General features: G+C 32.7%; 1 protein-coding gene across 2 annotated transcripts in view; it reads right to left on the bottom strand.

Annotated features, from left to right (window-relative positions):
* Positions 1-21585, bottom strand: part of LOC118443369 (uncharacterized) — a 67413-nt gene that overhangs the window by 3061 nt on the left and 42767 nt on the right. The window contains exon 1 of one of the 2 annotated variants that reach the window (XR_014982516.1): positions 6287-6398. The exons of the other annotated variant lie outside the window; for it this stretch is intronic. The gene's annotated coding sequence lies outside the window, so the exon portion shown is untranslated. Of the gene's footprint in view, positions 1-6286; positions 6399-21585 lie in introns of those variants that run through there. 2 annotated transcript variants of the gene reach the window in all.

Here is a 21585-nt window from a genome sequence, read left to right on the forward strand (position 1 = left end):
CTCTCTTCCTTTATTACTTCCTTTGCTTTTTTTTTTTTTGATTCTTCAACATACACACACACACACATAGAGTGTTACTTTTTGTGAAATAATATATGAAAACAACCAAAACAAGAAATCAAATCATAAAATATATTGGAAATATTCAGAGAAATGTATATCGTAAATCGTCACTATATGACCTTTATGTTTATATTCCTTCTGTACTTTGTTCGTTTAGTTTTGGTTAATAATGAGCCAGTCATAGTTAGATCGTAATAGAGTCAACGTCGGCACGGAAATGAAGCCAATCGTAAAGTCTTAAAATTAACTTTTGTCTCTTAACTTTTTAATCTTTTTGTTTTTAGTCTTTTTAACCTTTCAACTTTCTTTTACATCAAGTAACATTTAATTATATCTATTTTATCTTGATTAACATTAGACATGCAACAAGGACTAGATGTCAATTAAATAAAAATCTCATAGAAGTTTATTAGTTACGAAATATACGCATTATCATAATTTCATTTTCAATTCTTATCTAACACGAGACATATATATATATATATATATATATACTTGTTTTTAGAAGCTTCTTTTATAGAATCTCTTTTACAACTTCTTTTCCTCATGAAAGTCTATAAGTAAAATATCTATCATATTTATCAATGACATCGTTTAATTCAAAAGATATTTCTATGTAATATTATCAATATTATCATTAATATTATTACACTATATATATATATATATATGCAAAATAATATATGTAGATATATGTAAAATAATGTTACATATATATGCGACAAAATAGATAATAACATTAACGATATTAAATGTGAGATTTATGATATTATCATTTAATGAATTGAAACTCTATATAATATTATAGTTGTACAATAATCGTAGTATTTTTAATATCGTTGTAAGTGTTACAGATTCCAAAAGGAAGGGTAGCATTTAGAGGCGTCAAATGCACGTACCGCGACGATGACGGCGTCGTGCGGAGGCGTTAGTGTTTGTTATTACGGACAGGTAAGCCTGCAAAACGCGAGCGACCACCAATGTCTGCGTATAAATTATTAGTCGATATTTCAAGCGTGACGTCACTTCCGGCAATGTGCCGGCTGCTTTCCGCTTTATGACGAATGGCCCCTCGGCTCCCGTCCACCTCGATGCATAGCTCCTCCCTTTGTCTTTTCCGATGATTCGTGCAACGTAATAAACTTGAAATTTTGCACCAATGTCGAATAATATCAGCAATTTTCAACGATACCAGCCATATTTTGATTTAATGCCGAAGTTTATTTCGTTCGTTTGCTTGAAAGTTAAAAATATTGGATTTGGCAAATGAAATTTTTCATATTTTATATCGAAATAAACAACATTTGTATTTAATATTTCTGCTTGAAAATGTCAACCATAATTTAGCAATTTTAATACAAAAGATATATAATAACTGTGCAAAGTGGGTTAAGAAATACGATCATAAAATGTTGTATTTGTTAAAATATTGATTTAAAAATAAATACCTTTTTTTTATAATAAACTTTTTACCTTATACTTTATGCATTTATTTAAGTATCAACCCAATATCACAGAGTTTAAGAAGAAGACACTTTTATCTCGTTGTATAAATAAAAGAAAAAAAGAAGAAAAAAAGGAAAGTAAGTAGTGTAATCAAGTTTGCCAATCGTTACGAATCGTTCTCTCAATCTTCAATATCGTTTCATCGGCAGACAAGGTAAGAGAACGAAAGAAGTGATGAGGAAGGTTGAGGTAGAGCGAAAAGTATCGAGGAAGGGTGGAAATTAAAGGGAGCTCGACGGCGAAACGAACACGTCGCGCGTCGTGTCGAACATGGCTAACAATAAAATCGATCTTCGTTAATGAACTTTCTCTTAGCGTGCGCGAACTCTTTGAATATTATCATTATCGATAAAAAGGCAAATGAATTGGGGAGTTTATATTAATTGACTTTGATTGAAGGACGATATTCATCATCTTTTGTCGTTTCTTATTGCGAAGTAAGACGAAGATGAATTAGTAATTGATAATAGAAAATTCGTAAAATAAATAAGACTTTTATGTTTACATTATAATATTATTTAACGCTTTCATTGGAAGGCTCATAGCTCCGTTCGTTCGACTTTTTATTTCATTATAATTGTGACCCATACGGATTGTCAACTACAATGGTAGAATTAATTTTATTAACTATCGACAATACTAATCGCAATTTTTGTCGATATTCCTTCGTGCAAAGAGAACGGAAGGTCAGCTCATGGGAGTTCAGTACGGGTCAGTTCTTGCGATCGGAGACGCAATTTCAGTTCGTCGATAAGTAAAAGGCGAGGGGTTATTAGATATCACGGATACGGATCAAATTCCAATTTCAACGAAGGGTTCGAGAACGGTTTCTCGATGAAGAAGGGTAAAGGGCAAAGAGCATAGGGCGTGCCCCTTAGAGGTCGAAACCCCTGAGTCGAGATGAAGCTTACGCTCGAATCGTCTCTTCGAAATCTTCGCAGAAACGATCCTGATAACTTTTTATTTTCTATTCGGCTAATCCGACGACAAGAGTTTTCCAATCGATAATCGTGTTTCCATTTTTGCCTTCTTAGCGGCAAGAAATCTATTAGAATCTTACGTTTTCTATTTTTTCTATTATTTAGAAAATAATCTATATATTATTAATATTGGATCCATGGAAAAATATTATTCGTTTTGAGGATCAAAGAAAATAATATATTTTTGTATTATTTATTATTTATTATTTATACATTAATATTACTATTAATATTAGGACATTAATATTAACAATTACTTTTTATCTTGATGAAATCTCTTCTATTCTTCATCTCCGATAAAATGATACGATAGATTTATATATTGTAATGTTGTTTATCGTTAAAATTATTTTTAATAGCAATGAAACACGCTGTTCGTTATTTTTCTCGTTATGGTTTGTATTTTCGCAACAATCAAGATATAATTCAATAATTCCACGGAGATTACGTTCGATCTTTGATCGCGATCTATCGTATCGTTGTAGATAAAGATCTAATCGGTGGTTTACACAATCATCGTTAATAGCAAGTCTCGATGTAGCTATCAAAGTGCTCGAAACCCTTCCTCGTGATTACGTAGATCTTATCGAGATCTTGAATGCAAACGGTACTGAACTCCTGCGGCTAAGTTTATACCTATTTGTCAAGGTGTAAGCGTTCTTTGATTCCTATTTGCTTTGTCAGGAATCGATCTGTATTTGCTAGTCAGATCTTGCGAACGAATGAGAATTGCATGATAATGAAAAAAAAAAGAAAAAAAAAAGAAAAAAGAAAAACAAAACAAAACAAAACAAAAAAATAATGGAAGCTTTGAGATTTTTAATTAATCGAGCTCGACTCGTTTAAATTAATTCCGTAAAATTAAGTACTACCTTTTTAGTTTTCATAAAGTATAAAGAAAAAAGATACTACGTTCGTTCTGATTTCAAATAGAGAAATACTTACGTTAATTAACAGATTTTTTGTAATTAACTTTTCAAGACTTTTCTTATAACGATGGTAAGCCGTTCAACTTAAGGGAATGAAATCTTGTCGTGACTTCTTATTCATGGTCTTCATCATGATTGCGTGTTTTAGCAGGTTTTCCTTTTCTTCTTTTTTTTTTCTTTTTTATTTTCTTTTCTTTCCCTTTTTTTTCTTTTTTTTTTCTTTTCCTTTTTTCTTTTTTTTTTTTTTTTTCTTACTAACATGATTCATAGCCGCTTAATAGCGTAATAACTTAAAAAAAAAAAAAAATATCAGAGATTTCTGAACGATGCACGTGACATTATTAAAATACAAGGAAAAGAGAGTATATTGTATCGATTTATGTTATCCAGATAACGTATCTCAGGTGGATCGAGTAAAATGATGGGCTCTCGCACGAACGCCACCGGACATTCGCCAGTTCGAGGAAAAAAAATAAATTGGAACGATAACGACTCGTTTACACCCGAAACTGTTTCCCTTTTCCTGTAAATTCAAACTGGCACGTATCATCGCGTATCGTTTAGTTTTAATATTTACATATAAATACCGAAGTATACTTCGTCGATCTTCTTTTTTATCTTTTATGAGATTTCTCATCGTTTTTTTTCCTTTTCTTCTTTTTTTTTTTTTTATCGATATCAAAGAAATTATAATCAATTGTTGTCATTACGGTAGTACAATAAATATTTGTATATTGGTAGTTCACTTATCTAACAAAACGTTCCATTGGTTGTCTTTCAATCGACGTTTGCATATTAATCATTGTCGATTATTTATTATAATATGCATATGCTATCTACGATCAAAATCAACGATTCTATAGACCAGCCTCTATAGATTTTACGCATGGCAAATTTACTATGAATATCTAGGAAATTACGAGCTGTCGTAGGTATGCGTTATGTACAGTAAATTAACACTATGGACAGATCGAATGACAGATTAATGAAATTCATTGTTATGATATTTTCGATAGAACGAATGAAGATTTATTATCTGTCACAATTTTCTGAAATCTAACGTTTAATTAATTTGTCATCGAAAAAAAAAAAGAAAAGAAAACAATTAACAATAAATAACAATAAATTGATCAATTATTATCATTAATGTTCTTAAATAAAAAAGGTAAAGGAAAAAAAAAAAAAAGAAAAAAAGGAAAAGAGATTGCAAAAAATGAATTCTCTCGACGAGGAAAATTGTTATGTGATCGAATTGAAGTCAAACAAGTTGCACAAAACAAATAATATATCGCATGAACGGAGTGCTTGAACTTTCGAAAGGTTGAGATTAAAACGATTAAAAAAAAAAAAAAAAAGAAAAAAAAAGAAAAGAAAAAGAAGAAGAAATAAGAAGGAATAAAAAAAAAAAATCTTCGAACGAACTGAAAACTAATGCGTATGGCTAATTATAAATACGGGCTATTCAAAACTTTTCCCATTTCGTCGTCGTACTTCGAGCATTTTCTATATTTCGGACAAAAGCTTCGAAATTCAGGGAGTTTTCGCTTCGACCATTGACGCATGAAATCTCAACGACGCCACGTCGCATTGAGATTTTCGACGAGAAAGACATATTTACCTATGTGGGTACGTATATACGTAGATACTTACATACGTATGTATGTACGTCGAAAGAGAAAAGGGATGAGCATAAGAGACTCGAAGACAAAATAGACAAAAGTAGCAGGAAGAAAATTCAATTTCGACGGATACGAACGAACGAATAAAAGCCGAGAATGATAAAAGTGCAGCGGAATATTCACATACTAACATGTTCTGCGGATATATTCGATATCGACTTTTTCGAAAAGTTACAAATGGCCAAAGAAATTCGCATTTCTAGTAGTTTGTATTGTTCGAATGAATCCTTCATCCATTCTTTTTTTCTTTTTTTTTTTTTATCTTTCTCATAGTTTCCACGAATTTCGACATCGCGATAAGAATAAAAAGAAGGAAAAGAAGTTAATTGCAGACTCTAGAGTATTTGGTGTCTCGAGCTATTTTGAAATGTTCATCGTTTTATACATGACAAAAAGAAAGAAAGAGAGAGAGAAAGAGAGAGAGAGAGAGAGAGAGAGAGAGAGATATGACTGCAAATTGAGAAAAAGTATCTCGCGTATATTAACGAACATGTTCGTTTATAATGATAAATAACAAAAATATCATGCTTCCATATAAAAAGAAAGATAATTTATTTACAAAATTTACACTATGACGGTATTTATAAAGGAAAAAGTTACAGAGAAAGAAAGAGAGAGAGAGAGAGAGAGAGAGAGAGAGAAAACAGAAGATTGTGTTCTCTTTTCTGATGGAAGTCTCGCTAAGTTTGCTTTTTAATTAGCCAGGAGTATCAAAGATATGTGTAAATTGTTACGATGCACGAAGCATAACGTGCGAATAAGTGCTTGGCGTTAATAAAATTCCAGGAATGATTTAATTCAACGGATATTCATAGATATTTCGATTAAAATTTCTTTTCTGGGAAAACAATAGAACTTTCGCAAAGAAAATATAATAGCAATTCAAATGCAAGCAAAAGGAAGTATTATGAATCGATAATAAAGTAAAAGAAATAAAAGAGAATATCTTAATATCATTGATATCACTGTGGATACATTGGCACGCTCCAATAGAGAAATACATATTTATTGGTTAGAAAGAGAGAAAGAGAGAGAGAGAGAGAGAGAGAGAGAGAGAGAGAATAAGAGAAAGAGATAATAGAGTAGATTAAGGCCGATTCAATGTAAGTCGTTAATTTAAAGTTCTTACGTTGAGAAGCCGCGTTGAAATCCACCTCTGAACGATGGAATTGCCGGCCAATGTACGATATATGTACTTAAGTATACCACTATATACGACTACGTGCATTATGGACTACGTGCGTGACTACTATCCATATCACATGCACTTCTCTATTATGTTTTCTGCTTGATAGTTCGGGCTCGCGCGGTACAACACGTAAAACGATAAACTATTCATTCCTTGCAACTCTCTAACGCATGCGGCAAAGCAAAAGCTACTAGGTCGGAAGTGCCAAGAAGTTCTCTATGAATCGTCATGCGAACTACGCGACGAATAAGTTCACGTAAAAATGTCAAGGTCCTCTTCTTTTTACCTCTAGTGATGAAAAATGGATATAATTTTTTCGAAATGAATAAGAAGTAAAAGGAAAAATAATAGTAAAGAGAGGAAAATTAAACGAAAATATAAAAAGAAAAAAAAGAAAGAAACAGAATTTTTTATACAGTAATTCGAAGATACATCAATTTGAAATAATTTACTTTCGTGATAATTAACTTTTTTCATGAACATCTGATATGTTCTTTAAGAATCTTTCTTAAATGGACATTATCAACGTTATACGTCATTCGTCGTAGGAAATGAACACGGCAATGCTCGAAAGTGATATAATATTTACTCTCACTATAAAGTCCACAACGTTGAGAATTCTCAGACTTGGAAATAGAAGTACGGGTTTTCGGTTGGAAAAGCTCACTCTCTTATCGTAACGTGTATCGACCCTCCGAGATAAGAACATCATACTTCCATTATACTTGTTTTGCAATGGGATTCGTTGAAAATCATATTCTGGTATGACGTATGCAGCTTCTCGAATTTTCCTGTTTCGACAATTCGATTGAGATGCAATATGCATATTTAAGGAAGATACAAAGAAAAAGAAAAAGGGTAATGCGAGAAAGGTAGTAAAAGGTATAACGCAATCATTTTTATGTACATCTATATTCTTGGTTTTCTCACTCTCTCTCTCTCTCTCTCTTTCTCTCTTTCTCTCTCTCTCTCTTTCTCTATCTATCTATCTTTCTCACTCTCTCTCTTAAATGATAGAAGAAGTTTTAAAATGAATGATTCAAACTTTAGATACTTGTGGTATTGATCAAAGTTACGAAGAGTGTTGATAAAAAAATAAAAAAAAAAAAGAAAAAAGAAAGAAGGAAAAAGAAAAAAGAAAAGAATATGTAGATTGCGGTAGAGCTTAAATGATTTAATTCAGAACTTTTGTCAGGAACAAAAAAATACATCGGACAGGTATAACAAAATAAAATACTTTTACAACTCAGAAACTGTCTATCTCTGAACTTATATTTACTAATACTTTACTGTGCTTATGAATAAATTTTAGAACACTCATATTGCTATAACGAAGTCTTTTTACATACTTCAAAATTCTACGACTCTAGAACGGCTCGTTCATAAATCAATATATTCAGGAAGAAAGAAACAAAAAATTCTCTTATCTACGATGTAAGGCGATAAAAATTTATCAGGATCATACAAATCATTTTGTTACATTAAAAATTTGTTATAGTGTATGAATGAAAAGAGAGAGAGAGAGAGAGAGAGAGAGAGAGAGAGAGAGAGAGAGAAAGAGAGAGCCAAGAAAAAAGAAAAAAAAAAAAGAAAAAGAAGAAGAAGTAGAAACAGATCTAAAAACATTATTTGTAAATTAAATCGAAACGATGTTGAATATAAAGAAGAAATAAAAATCATCTAACCACTCATGTAAAATTTCAACCTTTGCCTGATGTTTTCTTTCTCTACCTTTCCATTTCACGTTTTCAATAAATACAACAGGGACGAATAAAAAGCGAAAAGACGGTAGAAAGAAAATAATAAAAAAAAGAGAAAAGGAGAGAAATAAAAAAAAAAAAAGAAAGTAAAAACAGAATTGGCGCAAGCTTAATTCATTTATCGTATTATCCATCTGTTTAGATTTTTGCAGCGTTATTACGCCGACCGTTTCCGCATTTCTCTTTCTCTCTCTCTCTCTCTCTCTCTCTCTTTCTCCCCCCTCCCTCTCTCTTTCTCCTCCTCTTTCTCTCCTTCTCTTTTTTCCTCTCTCTCTCTCTATCTCTCTCTCTCCCCCTCTCTCTTTTCGGTCCGCTCGATATTACCGATAAATCGATAGCTCGTCGGTGAAAGGAGCAAAATTGTTCCGCAGCGGCCAACGGTAGTTTCGACGTTCCATTTTTATCGTATCGCGCTATGTGACGGGGAAAAAGAGACGCGGCGAGAAAACGTTGAGGGGGAAAGTGGATAGGTAGATAAATTCGTCGTAGTTCGATATAAGCACGATATAAGCGGCAAGGGGCCAAGTGGTTGCTAATACAACTTGTATCAAGGAAAAACGTATACGTAATAACGCTTTTGAAGAAAATTTTTAATATAATAAAATTATTATCGTTTTATTTTAATTAATAGATACGAAAAATGAGTAACTTATAATGAAAACTAGGTAAGATATTAATAATCAAGATAATTATAATTGCGAAAATATCAGATTGAATTTTTAAGGGAGAGAATATTTTTTAAGACCTTTTTTTAAATGACGTTTTAACATTTAAATACATCTAATCAAAGAACGAGTAATATAATAATTCTTCAATTTAATTTAATTTTCAGTCTAACAATATTACGTAAAAATATAATTTCACGTTATAGCTAGTTAAACACATTATAATAAATGTAATATATTCATTTTTAAAATTAACATATTGTGAATTAAATCGTCGATAAGCTAAAAACTATGTTTCGCACTAAGAGTAATAAATCTAAGAAGAACGACGATAAATTCTTTCGTATTTTGTATCGAAAAAAAAAGTGTTATGAAAGATATTGAATAAATATGTATATCGATTTGCGTTTAGATCGTGATGTGTTAAAGAAAAATAAAGAGAGTGAAACGAAAGACGCAAAAGGAAGAAAAGAAAAAAAACAAAAAAAACAAAACAAAAAAAAACAAAAAAGAGGAAGGAAACAAAAGTAAAAGCAAGAAGTACAATGTTAATGTTAGATGTAAAGCTTCATTATTTCATCGTTTGCATTTCCTGTCGAGAGTGAAAATGATGACCGCGCCAATAGTAGACGCACGCGTTCCAGTTTCCATGGTAAATAAAATACCGCGCAAAGGTGGCGGAGTGTCCAGGCGAGTCCAGTCTCGCGCTCGTTTCGATTCGCCCTCCTTCAACCGGTCAATAGAGGGACGACGTATACGTCACCAACGTGCCGTTGGCATTTTTAACGGTTATATATACGTCCTTGTTTCTCTTTCTCTCCTCCCTCCCTCCCTCTCTCTCTCTCTCTCTCTCTCTCTCTCTCCTATATTCATTCTCTTCTCCGAACCAATTTCATCCCCCCTCTATCACACATACGTATACAGAGGCACACATGCTCTGAAAAAAATACACGCAGGATTTCCATCATTCTCTCCTTCTGATCTCGCTTCCTCACCGTTTCTCTGCCATCCATCTAACCCTTTCGTCCATTTACCCTTCGTTCCGTTTCTCATTCTCTAAATTCCCATTGCTCGATTTATTCCACTGAATGTGTATAGCTGAACGACGAAAAAAATCCACATCCCTTGGCTATTTTTCGGCATTTCCCGGGACACGCGAGAGCTCGCCTACAACTTGCGAAAAAAGGTGCATTAGTCGAGAAAGAGAAAAGGGGGATAGACATCGACCAGATTGCGTTGTCCTGGAGTCAAGAGAAAGGGAGATGCCGTGTATATGGATGGAGATGGATGAATAGTTGGATAGACAGATAAAGAGAGACAGAGAGAGAGAGAGAGAGAGAGAGAAAGAGAGAGAGAGAGAGAGAGAGAGAGTGAGAGAGAACGAGTTTGGGGGGTAGGAGCTATGGGAAAAATCGTCCGCGTAAAATCGGAATGTAGTTACCAATCTGCAATGCAAACTCGTGGTTTCACCTCCGTTATGTACTCCCCAACGAATGGAACAAAAAGAGATAGAAAAAAAAAAAAACGGTTCGAGTTACAGATAGGGATATAGTTCTATGTATATTGTACAAAGAATGAATCTGAAAGGGTGTCGACAAATTTGACAAACGTATTCTATATCTCGAAACTCGGAGAAAAGTCTAACACAAATAGAATATTGCGTTTCGAAAATCTGAACGCAGATAGAACACCGATAAAAGTTTGAGCTACCGTGCCTGGTTACTACTACTATTACTATTACTACTACTACTACTACTACCACTACTACTACTACCACTACCACTACTACTACTACTACTACCACTACCACTACTACTACTACTACTACTACTACTACTACTACTACTACTGTTACTACTACCACTACCACCATTACTATTTCTCTTAGTATTACTACTATTACTACCACTATCACCATTACTATTTATCCTACATACATTTAACCTACTACTACTACTAATACTATTCCTAACACTATTCTACCACTATTACTACTGAAATCGCTATCACTACGACTACAAACGCGTCTTTCCTACTCGATTAGCGGACTATTCGATTAATAGAATCACGTACGGCACGTAATCAAAGCCGACGGTAACGAGCTCGACTCGTATACGTGGCCCGTTCCACGATGGATCGCGAGGAGGATCGATATAGATCGCTGGAAAATCGATTTTCAATTACTTTCGTTATTGGCGATCACGATGAGTAGTCCGTTATCGAACGCACGATCGAAGGCCATTTTGAGTTTAGCCATCGGCTTGATGTACCTGCGTGAAATGATGAATTCTTACATTTTTGTCATTTTTCTTTATATTTTATTATTCATTTTTTTCTTTTTTCTTTTTTTTTTTTTTTTTTTTTTTTTGTAATTCGCTCATAATTCTGTATTTTACAATGTAATTTCTATACGTGTTCTTTCATACAGATTTCAATAATGGAACATCGAAAGCAAAGGGCCTTTTTTCAGTTTCTAATAATTCTCTTCTAACGAAAGAGTCAATAGTATGGAAAAAGAATAAAAAAAATAGAAGAGAAAACAAAAACCGTAAAATATAACATTATAATGATGATGAAAAATAATAATCTTAGCCAATCGATATCGAATCGTCTTTATTGAATCCGTTCGAATTTCCGCAATTAACGGAAAATTCGAATCTCAAAAAGTTTCTAAAAATGCTTCCGTCATTATTCTTCGTTCTCAGTGAGTTTATCTTTCAGCAAGTCCGAACTGTTCGTAATAGAGTTAATTTTAAACAGTACCGAAAGAGTACAGATGTTGAAACAACTTAAATTGGACCCTAGGGCCAGGACCATTTCCACGGCAGGATTTTTCGACGGATTTAATTAATCGATACGTAATTCGGCCCTTCGGCTATTATCGTCGGATATACATCCTGCTTCTTTTATTCTTCCTCCTTAAAAGTTTTCTTTCAAAGAATAACGAAACTTAAATAAAAATGAACGAAAGAAGATATTAGAGAGAAAATTTTAAACGTAAGAAGCTAATATAAAAAATGAAAACAATAAAATCATAAACGTGCAACAATCAAAGAATTGTTTTACAACAAAACTTCTTCATCCATTCATCAATTTACAGATGTACGTGCATTCGCGCCCCCATACACGTATATTTCGTGTTCTCTTGATAATACCGAGAATCTATGTTTTTAGTAAAAAGTGTGATACGGACGGTATGATTGGAATTCTATTCGACGAGTACGGGTGCATCCGTGTGTGCACGTCCGAATTCCGTATGTACACTCACATAGACGATACGTACGTAACAACGGACGTAACTTACTCGCATAAATCTGTGCGAATGCGCATAAATTTTCACAGGGGTGTTACATAATACAATGCGTAATGTCGGCAGTTTTATCGAAATTAGAATTTTTCTTTACACAGATACATAAACATGCGTATACATCCAAGAGAATTCATTATGTTATGCGTTAATGTTGAAATTAGAAATTTAAATCGTAGATAACTAAATATGAAAGGTATCTATAATAAAAATAATATGAAGATCACGTTAAAAGTTAGCGTAACGTTGAGTGTTAATAAATCTAAATGCAAAAAGAAAAAATTGATGAAATTAACAAATTGGTGCGAAATAATGGAAGAGAAAATATTTTAAATCGATTATTCGTGATATGCTTTTATTGGTAAAAACGTAATGGCCTATAAAACGTCACGGTTTCTCTGAATCCATATCTATCTGCGAATATGTCTGTGTGCACGTAATACATCTGAAAAAGTTTTCGTGCACAAATCATCGTCGCGACGCTATAATGCAAATCAATAAATAAAAGTTGCTGCCGATAGAAATTCGATCGGAAGAAATTACGGACGGCAGAAGTGATTTCGCTTGAATTAGTGCGAGCTCGCTTTTGATAACGGAAATTCATTGTGATAAACCGCCCAACAAATTATGGCCGCGATCACTTTATGAATGACCATAATCATTATATATAACTCACCTCTTCCTGCCCTCACGTTCGTACAACGTCCGTATTACGATATATTACAAAAGGAAGTTTACCTATAATTTATTGCCGCATCGTAAACCGTATCGTTTGTTCGACCGTATTTGCAAGCTGATTTAACTGTGCTAGCTTGAATAAACAAGCATATTACGTGTCACGACGTCGGCATCGAGAATAGATAGCTACATTCGAGATGACTATTCGATTTTAATCTAATGCTTTTAGAAATTTGAAATATTCATGTTAATTCAATCAATTCTTTACCGTACCGATTCATTTATGGACTTTCGTAATGGTTCAACTAATTATTGATTTAAACTACTGTCAATTGAGATCACTATCGTTATATCGACGTGAACGAAATTATCTCTTGTACAAGGACAATAATAAATGAACACTTTAAAAGAAAAAGAAAAAAAAAGAAACAAGACAAAAGAAAAGGAAAAAAAAAACACTAGAAAGTTTAGAGTTTCACTAAAAGATTAGGTTTTTTTTTTTTTAGCTTTCCTCTAGGATACCGAAATACCAAGAAATTTTCTAGACGATCTATGATCGATCTATGATCTTTATATATTCGCTCAGTTTGCGTTTACAATTGATGTGATTCTAATCCTTACGTGTTAGCTGGTAGTTATTTGGTCTATTTTTTATTTTCGTAGGATTTGCCAAAGTTTGTCGTTAATTCGGTCCAATCGAGAAAGGTCTTTTCTATTTGTACTTACTAAATATACATACACGTGCGCGCTTAGCTCTAGGATAAAGATCAATTTATTACCGACACTTGCATAAGCCAACATAAACCATGGCTTTTACTATTTCTTAAAACGTCACGTGAGTTTCAAATCTAAGAAAATTTTTGACGTTCGAAAAGGAACGTAAGATCTTGGTAATATTAAATATTCAATTTGAAAAAAGGCAATCTCACTTTACATTAACTTTTTTAAAGAAATCTTACGAAATGTAGTTCAACGATTTCGCTATAGAAAGATATCTTAAGAAATAAAAAGTCAACGAAGTTATCTCGATAGTCATAACGAAAGATAGAATAATCACGAAATGAGAAAGGAGATCTTTTACTTTTTCAATAGAATTGTAAAAAGACAAAAAACCATTTCGTATTCTCGTTCAACTTCGTATAATTAAAAGAAAACAAGTTCTTTCGGGAATGATCAAAAACGAGTAAATACATGTATTTCTCTTATGTAATAGAAAATTAATGTCAACAGAAAATTAAAATAAAAGACAAAAAGAAAATAAGAAAAAAAAACATAAAAATCAAAACAAAGGTTTAACAGCACATATATATATATATATATACATAACCATTTTATCATTCTTTTCGCGTTAAGATAGATTATGAATATTTATATGTATGGATAACAATTATATTCTTTCCATTCATTTTCGGCAAATCGATAAACAAATTGGAAAAGTAAAAGTGAAAGCAAAAGTTGAATAAAAAAAAAGAAATAGTTTTGAATTGAGAAAGAAAGAAGGAATCGGTCAGAAAGAACGAGAAAGTATAAAAAAAAAAAAAACGATAGATAGCCAAAAAGAAAGAAAGAGGCTTTCAGGGATGGGGAAAGAGAGAAGGAGAGAAAAAGAGAGAGAGAGAGAGAGAGAGAGAGAGAAAAGGCCGGCAGGAAAAGCGGAGCCGATTTAAAATGCCGAGCATGCCGGGGCATACGCCATTGTCTCGATGTTTGCAACGAATTTGCCTACGTGCCCGAATGCGGCCGCAGTCGTTTTCGGTGTATTTCGCCTTCCTCGGAGCAGTTTATATACGCGCCGGGAATAAACGTCTCTTACGCCGTTTCGGTTACCGCAAAAGCCAACCCCCGATTGCCCAGGCACCAGCTCACTACCACCGATTTTATAGACACAGTCGACCTCATATACTGACTTTCCATGCCACTAGTAAAAGTGTCCCATCTGCCGACCATCGTCAAAGAGATCCTTTTACTACGTTTGTACGTAGTAAGACAAATGAATTTCTTTTTCTATCATCAAAATAAATTCGACATTAGGAAATTATCGTATAATCGAAGAAATCCCTAAAATATATATATATATATATATTTTTTTTTTTTATATTAAAACATACTTTATTTTTGTATTAAATCAATTATTGTATAGACAAATCATATTGGAAATCGATGAATGTATATGTAGTAATTATATATAACGTTCAAGAGAGAAAGAGAGAGAGAGAGAGAGAGAGAATGATAAGCATCTCCTCTCTTTTAAAAAAGACAGAAATAGAAAGAGAAATTCATGTTATTTGAAAATATTATGAATTTTTATTTTATTTCTTTTTTTCTTTTTTCTCTTTCCTTGTCTCAACGAGTTACCTCGTTTTTCACTAAATTTAATCGAATATGGCATACGTGAACAATGAAAATAAGCAAAACCCGTGACATTGTAAAAATTTGGATGTGAAAAGATTGTCGAAACAATTCATGTTAAAATATCTGTAAAGCAGAATATTTTTAATTAGCATCATTCTTTTAATATTCGTTGTTTCTTGCTAGCTCTCGGTTTAAAAAAATTCAACAATCATGAATAATTCATTTGTAGTTATTAATCTGTTTAAATCAAAAGGAAAATGATTATACGTAATTTCGCGTAATTTTGATAACGATTATTATAAGAAATTAAAGATAGAGATTATTTTTCAATGAAAATATATTTAAGGGGATGAATTTCTCAGGATTTGAAATATAATAAAATCAAACTTTATAAATCATTACTTTTCTTTCATTTTTAAATAGTAATGTAAATTGCAAAGATAGTACATAATTTCCTTTCTATGAGATAAATACGAGACAAAGAGGAAGAGATATTATCATCTTATAAACGACTATAGTTTTCGAGGATGATGATTTACGAAGGAACACTATGAAGCTCTGCCGGTGACGCAAAGGTGGATAGCAGGGTTGGGGAAAAGTGTTTTGGGATTAAATAATTGTTCGCAATCACGTGCAGCAGTCGCATTACATATGGGCAGCCATCGGTAATTGTGCTCATACGTTTATGCATATGGTTTATGTTTTGTTTCATAGAATATTCTAATCGATCGTACCGCAAAAATAAAAGCTTATAAAATCGAAAAAAAAAAAAATTAAAAAAGAAAAGAAGAAACCTTCAACAAGTTTTCCTACTTGTTGTATATGTACATAAAAGATAATTGAATATATCTAAATCAATAAAAAATATTAGATAATCTTAAAAAATGACGTCAAAATGAAAACGACCGTAGAAAGTTATTAATTATAAGTCTTGTGGAAATGTTCATATCACGAAGTTGTCTTCATTTGCTACGAGAATAACGACGTCACTTTAATTAAAATTGTCTTACAATCGATAAGATTGTAAAAATAAATCGACTCAAACTAACTCTTGGTTTCAAAACGATGACATATTATTTATATAGATTATAAGTAGAAATATTTTGTCAGACTCTGAAAGATGATTCCAAAAAGAGCATTCTATCAATATTTCCAACAATAATAAGGTCGATGGAGCAAATAATGCTTTGTTATAAATGTTCCTACATATCATGTTATTATAGTGCAATATCAAAATGTTGATATATCATTGAATCATGAAATATTTATTAATTGATATCAAGGAGGAAAATCATTAGAGATTCTATTATTGTATTTAGCTCGTTAGTCTTATAGATCTACGATTTTCTCGTTGGTAAGTAAACCTGAGAATTTGACTACTCAGAACAATCTCCTATAATTCTAAAGAGAAGTGAGAGGATTACACGAGAACACGCATCGAGCTGAATGCACATCGCAATAACAAACCATCCGTACACCGGCCAGTAATTATCTATTTGATCAATTAATATAGCACAAGCATCGTAGCATAGCCACATCCGATTGCATCGGCATCCTTTGATCCTTTTTATTTGTACTTTCGAGCGTATTTTAAGCTAGTTAAAAAAAAAAATATAAATAAATAAATAAATAAAAAGAAAATTATTATTTCCCTTTTATAAAAAGCAACAATTTATTGTTAAAGACATTTTAAATTTATAATATGCTTTTCTTTAGATGCAAATATTCATCAAAATTATTTCATATTGTGGCGTGAAATCACACGATTTCTTGGCACTCGATACGCCATAATGTTATTATTATCTATTGAAACAAAGCTTTTATATAGTTATAGGATTTGTATTTGAAAATTAGTACCGGAAAACACCATGTCGAGAGATATACCTGAGTTAAAGCTCTTTTCATTGTACGTACAGAGAAACGGAAAGGACGATAGGTAGATACATATGTAAGTACATATATATATATATGTATATATATATTTATATAGGTATCTCTCTCTCTCTCTCTCTCTCTCTCTCTCTCTCTCTTCATATGTATCTCTTCTCCACAGTATTGTTCGCTTATGCCAGCGAAGTTAGATGTTTTCAACCGCTCAAAACCCTTTTGAACTTCCTGACAAGTCGAAGCAATTTGGAAATTCCGCAGAGGAGAATGGATATTTGGTTATTTACTTGTATACCCATGTTCCAAGCTTAACATACGTACGTCACTGGTATATTGAACTGAGAACAGTAGAAATCGTTACCGCGGACTAAATATCCTCGTCTCGTTAACGGAACAACATATGGTGTTCCGTGCAATAACGGATGAAACTTTGGTAAGGAGAGTGAAACTATAATTATGTGCTGTCAATATTTAACAGAAGATGCTAATGTAATCTTTAAGATATTTTTTTTTTTTAAATAACTATTACGAATATCTCATCAAATCGAACATTCCAGAAATCTTTTTTTAAATCGGAAATCCATTTTAAAAGAGAATGGAATTTTTTAACGGGTACTATGTGCTCTGTATAAAGAGTCAAAAAAAAATTTTTTTTAAATGTTCTTTCGTTGTAACGATGATAGAAAAGAAAAAATTACGAAAAAATCCTTTTCAAATTTTATTCCAAGAGCTTTTAGGCATCTTTTAAATCTTGTTCATCTTCATCCTGTAAATACCATCTAATTGAATCAATCCTTTATTTTTTAGATTCAAGATTTTACTTAAACCTACTCAAAATTTCAGAATTCTTTGTTCGGTCTGAATAAAGTTATTCAATTTCTTAAAGTGTCTTATTAGTTGTTTCTCTCTCTCTCTCTCTCTCTCTCTCTCTCTCTCTCTCTCTCATTCTTACTCTCTCTTTCTCTTTTTCTCTTTCTCATAGAATAAGAAAATGTAAGAAGGCACGTTCAAAAGTCAAAGAGCTCACATTAGTATACTTTCGCATTGTAATTACACTACCGTTCGGAGTATTCATTAATTATACCGTCGTGAAGTTCTGATAGAAGATAGAGATCGTTAGAGTGGACCAGATGCCGTGTCCCGGGCGTTTAAGCACGTCGCCCACCAACATATCCCCGTTCTTGTCGTACGAGCTATGTTTTGGGGTCTTAGACTCGAAGCGAATTGCCTTTGTGCCTCGTCTTGCATGCATTTAGCGCTAATGGTGGCAACTTCGCGCTCGACAGATTATAGCGATCATCCGACCACTACCAACACCACTAAGATCACCATCATTGTTACTATCGGCCAGTGACGTTATAACCTTTACGAGCTTCTCTCAATGATGACGTTGCAGCTTCCGTCGTACTCGAGACCAAACATTTATGGTATTGAAGTCGTGGACTTTCCTAGCAGCCACCTGCCATGGATGAACGTAATTTATGTATTATACGTTTATATACAGACGAAAGTTTTCCAACAACTATCGGACCACTTTTCTAGACCACTTTTGTTCCCTTCCTACTATTATTCCTTGTAAATCTTTCTATCCTTCTATATCCTTCTATATCATACAAATATATAGCTACACTATTCATAAAAGTAACTTTAATCGTTATATACATATATAAGTGAATTTTTAAATAAATATTACTTCCTTTTTTCTTTTTTTTTTTTTTTTTTTTTTAGATACATTAGGTCATCGTAACATAATTTATTTTAATTCGTAAAATAAATAAGTCAGATTGCTTTTGACATTCTTTTTGAAGTATCGTATATTTATTAAAGACGAATGAATTATACTACTTACATTAAAAAAAAAAAAAAAAAAGGGAAATAATTTGCAATATTTGTTTCGTTCTAATCTATAAGATCTAACATTCTTATCAACGCGTACTCTTTTTGAATTCCTATTCCACGGCGATCTCGAAAATCTGACTGACGAGTGGCGCAATGCAAATAGGGCGTATGCGTTATTCACGAGGTGTTCTACGAAGAAGCGATCGGCTCGATTTGTATTCGCAGAGAAAAGCCCATAACCCAAACTTTTTCCGCGAAGGAAGGGGCTGAGTATTTCACGAGCTTTTCGTTCCTAGACTCATCCAGAATAGTAGGATGAAAGATCGAAGAATTCAAAGTTCTTGTGGTTTTCAGGATTAATCCAACGAATTTTTCGAAACGGTGACATAAATCACTAACTTCACGAACTCTGATTTTAGTTTCGTCTTTCAATAAAAAAAAATTCTACAAATTTGATATCAAAATAAAAAGTGACCGACCGTGTATTAACTTTATAAAAGTTAATAAAAGGTATATCTTTTATTAATAAATATCAAAAATTACTGACGAGAACATTAACAACGAAAATACATATATATATATATATATAAATTATTGTAGATGTGGTTAGGCGCACGATGAAAAAAAAAAAAAGAAAAAAAGCAAAAAAAAGAAAAAGAAAAAAACGATCCATAAATTATTCGGATAAGGTTATAATCCGATGGAAAATTCGCCGGTAGAAAAGAAACTACCGGAAGGAAAGCAGCGACACGTGCTATCGATGGGAACGACAAGAGGTAGGGAGACGATTACGAGCGGAAGAAGAAATCGAGGAGAGCTTATGCAGGTGTACGGAAGCGTCACGAGCTTGGCCGTACTTTCGATCGTAATGAGAAAATCGGGAATCGCGTTTCTAGAGTTCGAGAAAGAGATGGGAGAGTACGGATCCGTTTGGATCCATCTGTGGGAAATCGAGAAGGAAGAAAAGGAGAAAAGAGGAAGGGGACGAGCAAAGAGAAAATCGAAGATACGTGTACGAAAACGGAGTAGGAGACTGGGAAGAAGGCTGAGAAGAAGGAGCGGTAAAAATCTTCTTTTAGGATGGTGTTGGTGGTGCCCTTTTCAAGAATAGAAGAGACTCGATAGAACAGCGGTTCTCAAAATATGATTTACGAATCAATCTGACGATTCTTAAATACTTATTTTTAAAAAGGTCCTTTATATTTGTATGCATAAGTTGATGTGCATCTAAAAAAAAGAAAAAAAAAAAAAAAGAGTGATCTCTTTGGATTCGTAATAAGATAAACGTCGATCCAAGAGAGACTACAAAAAGATATATTTTGACGTCAATAAATTTGAGAACTCCTGTTATATATATATATATATATATATATATATATATATATATATATAAAAAGAGAGAACTATAAAAAGAAAAAAAAAACAGAAAGAAGAAAAAGAATCGAAAGAAAAGGCCGATTTTACGAACCTTTTGAGCTTCGTACACGACAGTACGTAACGCCTGGTGATATGATTTCTCGAAATTTATTGTTTTCTCGATATTCGCGTTGCCCTTATTTCATTGATAGCAAACCTGATCGTGTTGTAGAACTTATTGTTTGCCTTTTATTCGTACGTCCAATATTCTTCGCACTCTTAAAATCTCTCTTATTCCTTTCCTTTGGATATATTTTACCAATTTTTTATTTAATCGTTTATTTGATAAGTTCATTTGGAATTTTTTAGAAAATTTTAATTTATTCATTTTCACCAAATTGTGATACCAAATATTCGCAATAACGGAACTGAATTTTTTCAATAATTAAAACGATGTAATTATTTTCTTTCTTTCTTTCTCTCTCTTTCTTTCTCTCTCTCTCTCTCTATATATATACATATTTCTCGTTTTTCTTTCTTGTAATAAAACCCATAGTCTGGATAAAAGAAAAACGTCAATGAGTATTAACTCTCAAACACCTTATACAGCTCTAAATATCGTGTCGACTTCGATCGAATGAAATAACGAAGGAAAGTAAGGTACGGTCGGCCGTCGAATAAAAAAAGAAAAAAAGGGAGAGAAGAAAGATCGATGGGATCGTAAAGAATCTTTATCGATCGTTCAGAATCCATTCGACATAGCATATATACTGACTGATGATTGGCAGGAATAATTAGCGGAAACTCAAGGTCTTTCTCGGCACAGGGACCCCTTCGTTTTCGATTTGAGATCGTTTACCTCCACCCACCTCGCTCGCATTCTTTCTATTCTTTCTCTTTCTCTCTCTCTCTCTCTCTCTCTCCCTTTCTCTCATTCTCTCTCTTTTTCTATTCTCTTGAATAGAACGCGGATAGACGTAGGTACGTCGAAGAGACGGAGAAAATCGTTCCCGAGAGAAACAACGAGTTTCAACGGGAATGGAAAACATGGTACTCCTGCTTGGCAAATCGATCGACACCGCTAGCACGCTGACAAATCCTGGAAAGACGTAAATATTTAAGTTCGAAGACGCAGAAGATTCCTTTCTATACTGATATATACAAATATTGCATATATATATATATATATATATATATGCCTTAAGAATCGAGAATCTCTAAGTAGTTATCAATAATGAAAGTAGATTTAAACTTATATTTTGCAATAAAAAAAGAAATAGAGAGAGAGAGAGAATTAAATGTATTGAAATAAATTAATGTTAAAAATAAAAAATGCATATATATATATATATATATATATATATATATATATATAAAACCAATAATAAACTTTTA

This window comes from Vespa mandarinia, chromosome 9 (assembly GCF_050613455.1).
Source record: "Vespa mandarinia isolate Hongniang chromosome 9, ASM5061345v1, whole genome shotgun sequence".
Taxonomy (NCBI): domain Eukaryota; kingdom Metazoa; phylum Arthropoda; class Insecta; order Hymenoptera; family Vespidae; genus Vespa; species Vespa mandarinia.